Source organism: Pelophylax lessonae (genome assembly GCF_965119305.1).
Source record: "Pelophylax lessonae genome assembly, chromosome: 6".
NCBI lineage: Eukaryota > Metazoa > Chordata > Amphibia > Anura > Ranidae > Pelophylax > Pelophylax lessonae.
The window spans coordinates 216,959,616-216,970,334 of record NC_138773.1 but is presented as its reverse complement, the minus strand read 5'-3'; the positions used below and the strand labels follow the sequence as shown (position 1 = coordinate 216,970,334).

At 43.3% G+C, this 10,719-nt stretch overlaps 1 pseudogene across 1 annotated transcript in view; it reads right to left on the bottom strand.

Annotated features, from left to right (window-relative positions):
- Positions 1-1,012: 1,012 nt before the first annotated feature.
- LOC309557717 overlaps positions 1,013-10,719 on the bottom strand; it is a 75,837-nt pseudogene continuing 66,130 nt past the window's right edge. Inside the window, exon 3 of the transcript in view lies at positions 1,013-1,613. The product of the transcript in view is annotated as an uncharacterized misc_RNA (transcript). The remainder of the gene's footprint in view (positions 1,614-10,719) is intronic.

Here is a 10,719-nt window from a genome sequence, read left to right as displayed (position 1 = left end):
CTCTTCAAATGTGCTTTAAAATGTATTTTTTTCCCTTTTATGAACAAGAAAATAATGGTGTTATGCTGTTGGGCCGGTAAAATAATGCTATGGGGCTGGTATGAAATTATTTCCAGGGCTTAATTTTATTCCCAGTCTGGCCCTGTCTAACACTACCATTTAAACCTTACCCTAGCCTTAACCCTAAGCCTAATCCTAACATTTAACCCTAACCCTACCCGAAATCGGAGATACGGTGTGTCCGCCGTCATTTGACGTTCAGTCAGGATAATGTAACCACCTTCCCGCCGTCTTTTGCCTATAGGGTGGGCGGGAAGTGGTTAGGGTCAACACAGTGAACAAGGGGGCAATTTTTACGTCTAGAGGAAAACAGATTTTGTTTCCAAATATGGAAAGGTTTCTTCACCGTAAGAGCTGTGAAAATGTGGCATAAACTCCCTCCAGAGGTGGTTCTGGCTAGCTCACTAGACTGCTTTAAAAAAGGCCTGGATTCTTTCCTGGGTGTACATAATATAAATGGGTATTAATATTTATAGGTAAATTTGATCCAGGGAATATCCGATTGCCTCTTGGGGGATCAGGAAGGAATTTTTTCCCCTGCTGTAGCAAATTGGATCATGCTTTGATGGGGTTTTTTGTGCCTTCCCCTGGATCAACTACGGGTATAGGATTGTGTATATGAGATTGTATGGTTGGGTTATCTTTACTGTTTTTTGTTTTTTATTGGCTTAACCAGATGGACTTGTGTCTTTTGTCAACCTGACTAACTATGTAACTATAATACACAGAGCACTGGGCACAGGACTATACAAGCACGGGATGTTATTCTGGCCCTGAATCTGGGGACAAAACCGGGGAAAGACTTGATGCAGGGATAGTGTCCTCAGTCCGGGGACTGTCCCTGGAAACTGGGGACGTCTGGTCACCCTACCTTAAGTGGTTAAACATAAAGAGACATAAAGACAAAGGTTTGCTTTTAGAAGCCATCCTATAAATATTATACGAACATTATAATAATATACCTAGCCACCTCATCATCTAGAATTGCCTCTGATCTGCATAAAACCTGGCATGTCCATAAGTGTTGCCATTTTAAGGGCATATGGAAATACGGCACCTTAAAAGTGACAATCACTGCCGTGATGTAGCAGAATCAGGAACCTTTGTTGTGAATTGCTTAAACACATATTGCGTAATTCGCGCAACTTTTTCTGACACTCCTACAGCATCCGCAGGGATTAGGAAATCCTTATCTGAGTTTATCACAGTAAGTAAAGGAGGTACAGGTAGGCCCCTTCTTGATTTATCTATAAAAAGGGGCCCAACAAAAAACAGAGGTGTTTCGAATGGAGTATTCACTTCCCAATAAGAGCGATCCTTATCCCAGACCGCAATGTAGCTCTCATTGTTTGAGGAGAATATCCAGCATTGGAATCCAAATTCTCCATGTTGGAAACCCCAATCCGTAGGAGGAGAATCAGAAGTGTATGCCTGGGTTATGCGTTCCCATATCAACATTATGGGCCAACAAGCCTCCTCCTCTGCTTGTAGAATGTCAGTTTCCATCTTACACTTGATTTCTTTGCCCAGAGATCGTCATCCAGCACAGCAAACTATTCTGCAAAAAAGGAAAAAAAAGAGGATTTCTTAGTATAACTTAACACATGAGCACATTGGATAAACCATTTAATATGTTTTTAGATGCAGATAAAGAGGGGATGGGTAGGAAAAAGCAGTTCGGTTAACTTCCTGCATTTACTAAAACCTAAAATATGAATTTGAGTGGGACATGACAAAAAATAAAATCTTATATGTGGCAAAAGAGAAAATTATCAAATCCCAATTTTAGGCACAATTAAAAGAAAAAAAAAAAAAAGAAAAATCGCAGCAGACCCCCCTCCACACTGCAAAGATTAATGTTCACCTTTTGGGGAAAAAAAATAAATGCACCCTTATTTTATACAGGACACAGGCTAGGCTTTCATGGACCCTAGGACGTCCCTAAGCAATAACTGACACAACTTAGAGTGCTGCTGCAAGAAAGTCCACCTTGTAGAACTTAGAGAAAGTATGAACCGAAGATTAGGTGGTGGCCTTACAAATATGAACAACTGAGGCTTGGGGTTGGAATGTCTAAGAAACACCCAAGAATATGGAGGAGTGAGCATGTAATTGTGTTTGTGTAAGTTCTTGAGATCGTCCTATCTACCTAGCAATAGTGGATTTTGAAAGATGACGCCTTTGTAAGGCCCTGACAGTAGGAGAAAAGGAGAGTCTGTCTTTCTGATAGAAGCTGTGGCTTTTAGAAAAGCTGTGATAGCTCTGACAACATCCAGACAATGAAGATCAATCTCATTGGGGTGCTTAGGATCAAGGCACAAAAAAGGAAAGAACACGTCTCTATTGAGATGGAAGGCTGATACCACCTTAGGTAGAAAGAAAGCCATTGGGTGCAAGACTACTTACAGTATCTTTGTGAAGAATCCAGAAAGGCGATTTACAAGAGAAGGCAGCTACCTCAGGGAGATATCTGAGAGACTACCTTCTACCTTTGAAGGAGAGATCACCCAAGGGGGGTTCCCTCCTAGGTTCAAAGGGTTGTTTCTGCAGGGCAGAGAGAACCAAATTAAGATCCCAAGGAAGCACAGGGTGCTGAAAGGATAGTCTGATCCAAGAAATACTTTACAAAAGAAAACAAAGACAGAGGTTCTTGGAATAAAATGCAAAAGGCCAAAACCTGTTCCTTAAGACTGACTATTCCTAACCTGTGTAAAAAGGATCTGTAAATTTACCTTCTTTAGTCTGTTCCAGTAACGTGATCCTGCAGCTTCAGCTCCCCTGTACAGCTGCAGTGGAGAGGAGGAAGTGCTGAAAGCAGCTGGGCCATAGGAGTCTATGAGTGACGTCCTGGTCCCTGGAATTCCCAGCCACTGTCAAGCTCTCCTTGACATGGGAACTGGAGCTGCTGGATCATGGGACCAGTCTAAAAAGGACTAAAAAATAGTAAGTATAGAAATAATTTAGGCAGAATAGTAACAGGAGTCGTCCCGGAAGATTGGAAATTGGCAAATGTCGTGCCCATTCACAAGAAAGGTAGTAGGGAGGAATCGAGCAACTATAGACCAGTGAGTCTGACATCAATAGTAGGCAAATTAATGGAAACCCTATTAAAGGATAGGATTGTGGAACATCTTAAATCCCATGGATTGCAAGATGAAAAACAACATGGGTTTACTTCAGGGAGATCATGTCAAACAAATCTTATAGATTTTTTTGACTGGGTGACTAAAATAATAGACGGTGGAGGTGCAGTAGACATTGCATATCTAGATTTTAGTAAGGCTTTTGACACTGTCCCACATAGAAGACTTATCAATAAACTGCAGTCATTGAGCATGGACTCCCATATTGTTGAGTGGATTAGGCAGTGGCTGAGTGACAGACAACAAAGGGTTGTAGTCAATGGAGAACATTCAGAACAAGGTCATGTTACCAGTGGGGTACCTCAGGGATCTGTACTGGGACCAATTTTGTTTAATATCTTCATAAGTGATATTGCAAAAGGCCTCGATGGTAAGGTTTGTCTTTTTGCTGATGACACAAAGATATGTAACAGGGTTGATGTTCCTTGAGGGAAACGCCAAATGGAAAAGGATTTAGGAAAACTAGAAGAATGGTCAGAACTCTGGCAACTGAAATTTAATGTGGATAAGTGCAAGATAATGCACCTGGGGCGTAAAAACCCAAGGGCAGAATATAGAATATTTGACACAGTCCTGACCTCAGTATCTGAGGAAAGGGATTTAGGAATAATTATTTCAGAAGACTTAAAGGTGGGAAGACAATGTAATAGAGCAGCACGAAATGCCAGAAGAATGCTTGGATGTATAGGGAGAGGTATAAGCAGTAGAAAGAGAGAAGTGCTTATGCCGCTGTACAGAACACTGGTGAGACCTCACTTGGAGTATTGTGCGCAGTACTGGAGGCCATATCTCCAGAAGGATATAGATACTCTAGAGAGAGTCCAGAGAAGAGCTACTAAGCTAGTACATGGATTGCAGGAAAAAACTTACCAGGAAAGGTTAAAGGACCTTAACATGTATAGCTTGGAAGAAAGAAGAGACAGAGGGGATATGATAGAAACTTTTAAATACATAAAGGGAATCAACTCGGTAAAGGAGGAGAGCATATTTAAAAGAAGAAAAACTACCACAAGAGGACACAGTTTTAAATTTGAGGGGCAAAGGTTTAAAAGTAATATGAGGAAGTATTACTTTACTGAGAGAGTAGTGGATGCATGGAATAACCTTCCTGCAGAAGTGGTAGCTGCAAATACAGTGAAGGAGTTTAAGCATGCATGGGATAGGCATAAGGCTATCCTTCATACAAGATAGGGCCAGGGGCTATTCATAGGATTCAGATATATTGGGCAGACTAGATGGGCCAAATGGTTCTTATCTGCCGACACATTCTATGTTTCTATGTTAATAGGTAGGAGAAGGGGGAAGCAAATTTTTTTAAGAATAGTTAGTGTTAGGCTTGAATTCCATGTCAAGGCCAAATTCTGGTCAAGTCCCGATTGTATGAAGGCCAGAATGCAAGGCACAAAGTAATATCTAGAAATGAAGTGCCTGTGTTCAGCAAAGAAGGATTTCCAGGAAAGTTGATACCCCTGTCCCTCAAGACCAGAGCATCCATTGCCAGTGCTACAGGATCCTTGGCCCAAACTACAAATGGTGGTAACTTATTGCTGAGCCTGGAGGTAAGAATGTCCACATCTGGAGGTACCCATTTCAGACATAGGGATTTAAAGTTGTTGAGATAAAGGGCCAGCTGTGTGACATTAGTTAACAACAGGCTTTAGCCCCCTGTCAGAATACAAAGGTACAACAAGGGGGAAATCGTTGCACTAACATCGCTTGTGTTAGTATGGCGATTTTCTGTTTTTTTTTTTTGTTCAGCCCACTGGGCTAAACAAATAACAACTTTACGTGTGTATCCAGCCTTAGTCACTAATGTAAAGTCCATCTAAACATGCTAGTCCATCTAACATTACCCTTGCCACTAACTGACAATTCTGCTGTCAAAGGGTGACTACATTGCTCCTCCATAGATGACTGCCAGTGTAGGAGTTAATGTAGCTACCCTAAAAAAGGAGGTGACTGGCCAATCACCAGATGAAAATAAAGAAATAAAAGCCTAAAAAAAGAAAACGAATACATACCTGAGCCCCATCTCTTTCCGGCGATGTCCATGAGTCCCTCGGCCATCCGGGACTTTCCCTTCCAAGTGGCTGAGGCACAGCCACGATGCAATTGGCTTCCGTGGCTGTCAATCAAAGTCAGTTAGCCAATCAGGAGAGAGAGGGGGTGGGGTCAAACAGCTGCTTGCTGTGGGGGGATTCAACAGGAGGGAGGGGCCAGGAGCAGCAGCAAAGGACCCGAGCAGAAGAGGATATGGTTGCTCTGTGCAAATCCACTACACAGAGAAGGTAATTATAATGTTAGTTATTTAAAAAAAAAAAAACACACAAGACTTTACAATCACATCACAAGGTGGAAATTAAACTCACTTAGTGCCTTATCTGTAATAAATTAGCCTCAGAACCTTTGTAATTAAAATGTGTTCGGGATTAAAGGGATGAGATGGCAACCCTAATTCTGCACACATTTGTGACACGGCGGTGTTGGCTTTTCAGGTTTGTAAGTGTGTCAGGATGATCTCATCTGCTACTAAATGAATGAGCTAGACAGGTAAGTTTGTGGACTTGCGGCAATCACCCAAAAAGTGTGGAATATTACATAAGACCAATAAAAAAAAATAAGATTTTTGTGAGATCTTACCGTAAAATCTTTTACTCTGAAGTCCATCGACAGACACAGCCTCATCTTCATCAGCTGAATGGGTTATGCTGCCCACTGCAGGAGTAGTCTAGGCAGTAAAAGATTTTACATGTACACGCCCATGGGGCTGTCCCCACAGGCATAACCCACCCACACTCAGCTCAGCAAACCAGTTTAGTTTCAAGCAGTGAAGAAAAAAAACATCCCGAAATTAGAGAGGTGGGTGCTGCATCTGTCGATGGACTTCAGAGAAAAAGATTTTACGGTAGGATCTTACAAAAATCTTATTTTCTGTATCGTCCATTGACAGACGCAGCTTCAACTTCATCAGCTGAATGGGACGTCCCAAAGCAATGTAGGCGGGAAGAACGCAACCAGACTGTAACGCAAATTCCAAAGGCTAAACTTAGCCAACTGGGTAACATGAAGCTTAACCAAACAGGAGCTCACCCAAGTAAAAGACACCTAAGAGAACAGAACTTACTCTACGAAACAGCAGTCTGCAAAACCTTGCGGCCAAAAGAGGCATCTGAAGATGCCAACAAATCTACCTTGTAGAACTTTGTGAAAGTATGCACAGACGACCAAGTCACTGCCTTGCAAACATAGACCGTAGAACAGAGGCCTGATGGCGAAAAGCCCAAGAGGCAATCAGCTCTCTAGTAGAATGCGCCTTCACAGGGAAAGGAGGAACCTGACCCTTGATGGAATAAGCCTGAACAACCGTCTGCCTTATCCATCTGGAAATGGTCGCAACGGACGCAGACAAACTTGCAAGGACCATCTGTAAGGACAAAGAGAGAGTCAGATTTTCTAAAGGACTCAGTAGCCGTCAGATAAACTCTTATCGCCCGAACCACATCCAAGGAGTGCAAGTCAATTTCCTTGGGATACCTAGGCTTAGGACATAAGGAAGGCAACGCAATGTCTTCATTAATGTGAAAATCCGACACCACCTTAGGGAGAAAAGACGGATTAGGTCAGAGGACCACTTTATCCCTGTGGACCACCAAATAAGGCAAACAACAGGACAGGACTCAGATACTCTGCGAGCAAAAGTAATGGCCACTAAGAAGGCGACCTTCTGCGACAAGGAAAGCAGAGAAATCTCCTCGATATTCTCAAAAGGAGGCTTTTCCCACAGAGGTAATGGGGATCTCCTCGAAGGAACCAGATGACGCACCCCTTGAATAAAAGTGAAAATCAAGCTATTAGTAGCCAACGGACGTTGGAAGTAAATAGCCAAGGCAGGCACCTGACCCTTGATAGTGCCCCCGCCAAGTGCTGCTCAACCCCTTTTTGTAAAAAGGTCTAAACCCTAGCTACAGAAAACAAGCAAGGGTGCAGTTGCAGCGATTCACACCAAGAAATGTACGATTTCCACGTTCGATGAGAGATCTTCCTATAAGTCGAAATCCTGGCCTTTAAAGTCCGATAGACCTCTATCCCTCAAAACCTTGCCTTCAACAGCCAAGCCGTTAAAGCCAGCGACCGTAAAGCAGGATGAAAGTACGGGGAAGCGCTGTGATCAGGCGGGATCAGGTCCGGCCCGTTTGGGCAAGTCTGATTAATGTTGGATTTTAGGCACTGAAGTGCACCATCTCTAATGGATGTCTTGTGACCCATACAAGAGGATGCCACTATACCAATTTACAGGAGGGGGAGCATAAGGAGACCTTAGAGCAGCCACACTAACCAGGCATATTTATATACAGCAAGATACCCCTGTTGAAAGGGGTAGGATATCCGGTGAGTGCGATACCGGGCGGGGGACACAAGTGAAGACACTCGGGTTCACTGCATTCTGTGATTTTAACCTGAGTGTTACAACATTACTCAAGGTATCCCACTGATAGCTAGAAGGCGCAGCAAGATCATGAGTGAATTTTTTAAAAAGGACACTGTGCACATCCTTTATTCACAGGATTTCACACTTTTCATATTTTGTGAACTTATTTTATAAACTATATCTATCTAATTTTATGAACAATATATATATTTTTTTTCACCAGTCATTTTTTCATTATTAATGTATGAATTTCATATAGGTTATTCGCTAAGTGAGTTTGAAATTTTGCACTGGCACTTTTCTGGCATATTTTGCTCTATCAATGGTTTGCACAGGTTTATACTGATTTGCGATTTTGCATATATGACATATTGATTTCTGATTTATTTATGTTTAAAATGTACTTACCCATTAATACTATATTTGTTTATGAATTACTGGGGATAGCATTGAGCAGCAACAACACAAATTGCTAATCCACCCATAACATGGCAGCAACTCAATACATTTAGGCATCTAGACGTGGTGAACACAACTTGCTGAAGTTTAAACTGAGCATCAGAATGGAGACGAAAGGGGATTTTTAAGTGACTTTGAATGTCGCATAGTTGTTGGTGCCAGATGGGCTGGTCTGAGTATTTCAAAACTGTGGATCTACTGGGATTTTCACGCACAACCATTTCTAGGGCTACAGAGAATGGGCTGAAAAAAAGAAAATATTCAGTAAACGGCAGTTGTGTAAATGAAAATGCCTTGTTGAATGGTTGGAGATGATAGAAAGGCAACAGTAAGGGCTCTTTCACACGGGCGTTCCTTTTTTTTTGCCCGATCAGGTCCTTTTTTTTTTTTTTTGTAACGGACACGGATGACACTTGTGTCATCCGGTCCGTATGTCCGTTTTTCATCCCATCCGTTTGCGGATGAAAAACTGACATAATGCATGTCTATGTAAATACGGATGTCTGCGGATGACACCACTGACATCCGTTTTTGCTTCAGTTCCGTTTTTTGAAAGGAAGAAAAAATAGGGTTCTCCTCCGTTCAAAAAAACTGAACTGAACTGACAAAAAACGGATGTCAGAGGATGATCATCCGATGACATCCGTATTTACATAGAGATAAACGGATGGGATGAAAAACTGACATACGGAACGCCCGTGTGAAAGAGCCCTTACTCAAATAACCACTCGTTACAACCAAGGTATGCAGAATACTATCTGTGAACACGCAACACATTGAACCTTGAAGCAGATGGGCTACAGCAGAAGACCACACCGGGGGGGCACTCCTGTCAAGTAAGAACAGGAAACTAAGCTATAATTCACACAGGCTCACTGATTTCCATCCTTTTATGACTACAGTGTATCCATCTTCTGATGGTTACTTCCAGCAGGATAATGCACCATATCACAAACTAGGGATGCACCGAAATTTCGGCCACCGAAATTATCGGCCGAAAATGAGCCTCTCTCATTTCGGCCGATAATGGGTTAACAGTGCCGAAAATAAAATATGGCCGCCGTGGGGAAGGAGGAGGGCGCAGCGCAGGGCAGGTTTTAAAAGTCCCGCCTCTGGCCGGCCGTCCGCCTCTCAGTGACGTCCCTACTACAATCTGTGCATTATGAATGGACATACCTGGTCGGGGGGGGGGGGGCGAGCGGCCGCTATAGAGAGAACTAATGTGATCCTTCCTGTCAGCTCAGCACGTCTATGTGTGAATGAGAACAGAACTGAGCTGACACCGGGGGCGGGGGGGGGGGGGGTTGGAGCGGCCGCTATTAGCTGTACCTATGTGAGAGCTTCTCTTCACTGACAGGCATGTATCTCCGCTGACAAGGAAGTGAAGCTCTCACATAGGTACAGCTAATAGCGGCCGCTCCGCCCATCCCCCCCCCCCCCGCCCCCGGTGTCAGCTCAGTTCTGTTCTCATTCACACATAGACGTGCTGAGTTGACAGGAAGGATCACATTAGTTCTCTCTATAGCGGCCGCTCGCCCCGCCCCCCGACCTGGTATGTCCATTCATAATGCACAGATCGTAGTAGGGACGTCATTGAGAGGCGGTGCCGCCGGCCAGAGGCGGGACTTTTAAATGCAGGACACCCGAGGAGGAGGACGCTGAGGCAGTGGGAGTGGGGGGAGATGGGGGGGAGCTGAGGCAGCTTACCAATGATATTAGTATTATGCAGCATGAGGGGGTTAATGTATTGTCACTGCAGGTCACTCATCTATTAGTGACCGACCAGTGGCAGGTAATTAACCCCTTTGTGCTGCATTAGTGCAACCAGTATCAGTGTTAATTAACACTGGTTGCACTAATGCAGCACAAAGGGGTTAATTACCTGCCACTGGTCGGTCACTAATAGATGAGTGACCTGCAGTGACAATACATTAACCCCTCATGCTGCATAATACTAATACCATTGGTAATTAAATTAACCACTTGTCAACCCATCACAGTACATATACTGTGACAGGGTGGCAGCGACAGGTGTACGTCACTACCTGTTTTTGGTGTATGCCCCTGTTCTATCCATTTTAAAAAAAATTTTGGGGGAGAAAGTCATTTTCGGTTTCGGTTTCAGTTTTCGGCCAAGGGCATCCTGCATTTTCGGTTTCGGTTTCGGTCCAAAATTTTCATTTCGGTGCATCCCTATCACAAACCCAAATCATCTCAAACTGATTTCTTGAACATGACAATGAGTTCACTGTACTCCATTGGCCTCCACAGTCACCAGATCTCAATCCAATATAGCACCTTAGGGATGTGGTGGGATGGGAGATTTGCATCATGGATGTGCAACCAAAAATCTTCAGAAAACTGCGTGATCCTATCATGTAAATATGGACCAAAACCTTTGAGGAATGTTTTCAGCACCTTGTTCAATCTATTCCATGAAGAATGAAAGATTTCTGAAGGCAAAGGGGGGTCCAACCTGGTACTAGCAAGGTGTACCTAATAAAGTGGCCGGTGAGTGTATATGTAAAGCGCTGTGTAAAGTGACAGCACTATATAAGTACCTGTAATAAATAAATAACAGCTTCCACAAGTGTGAACGAGTCCTAAGAGGTCAGAAGGAAGCAAATA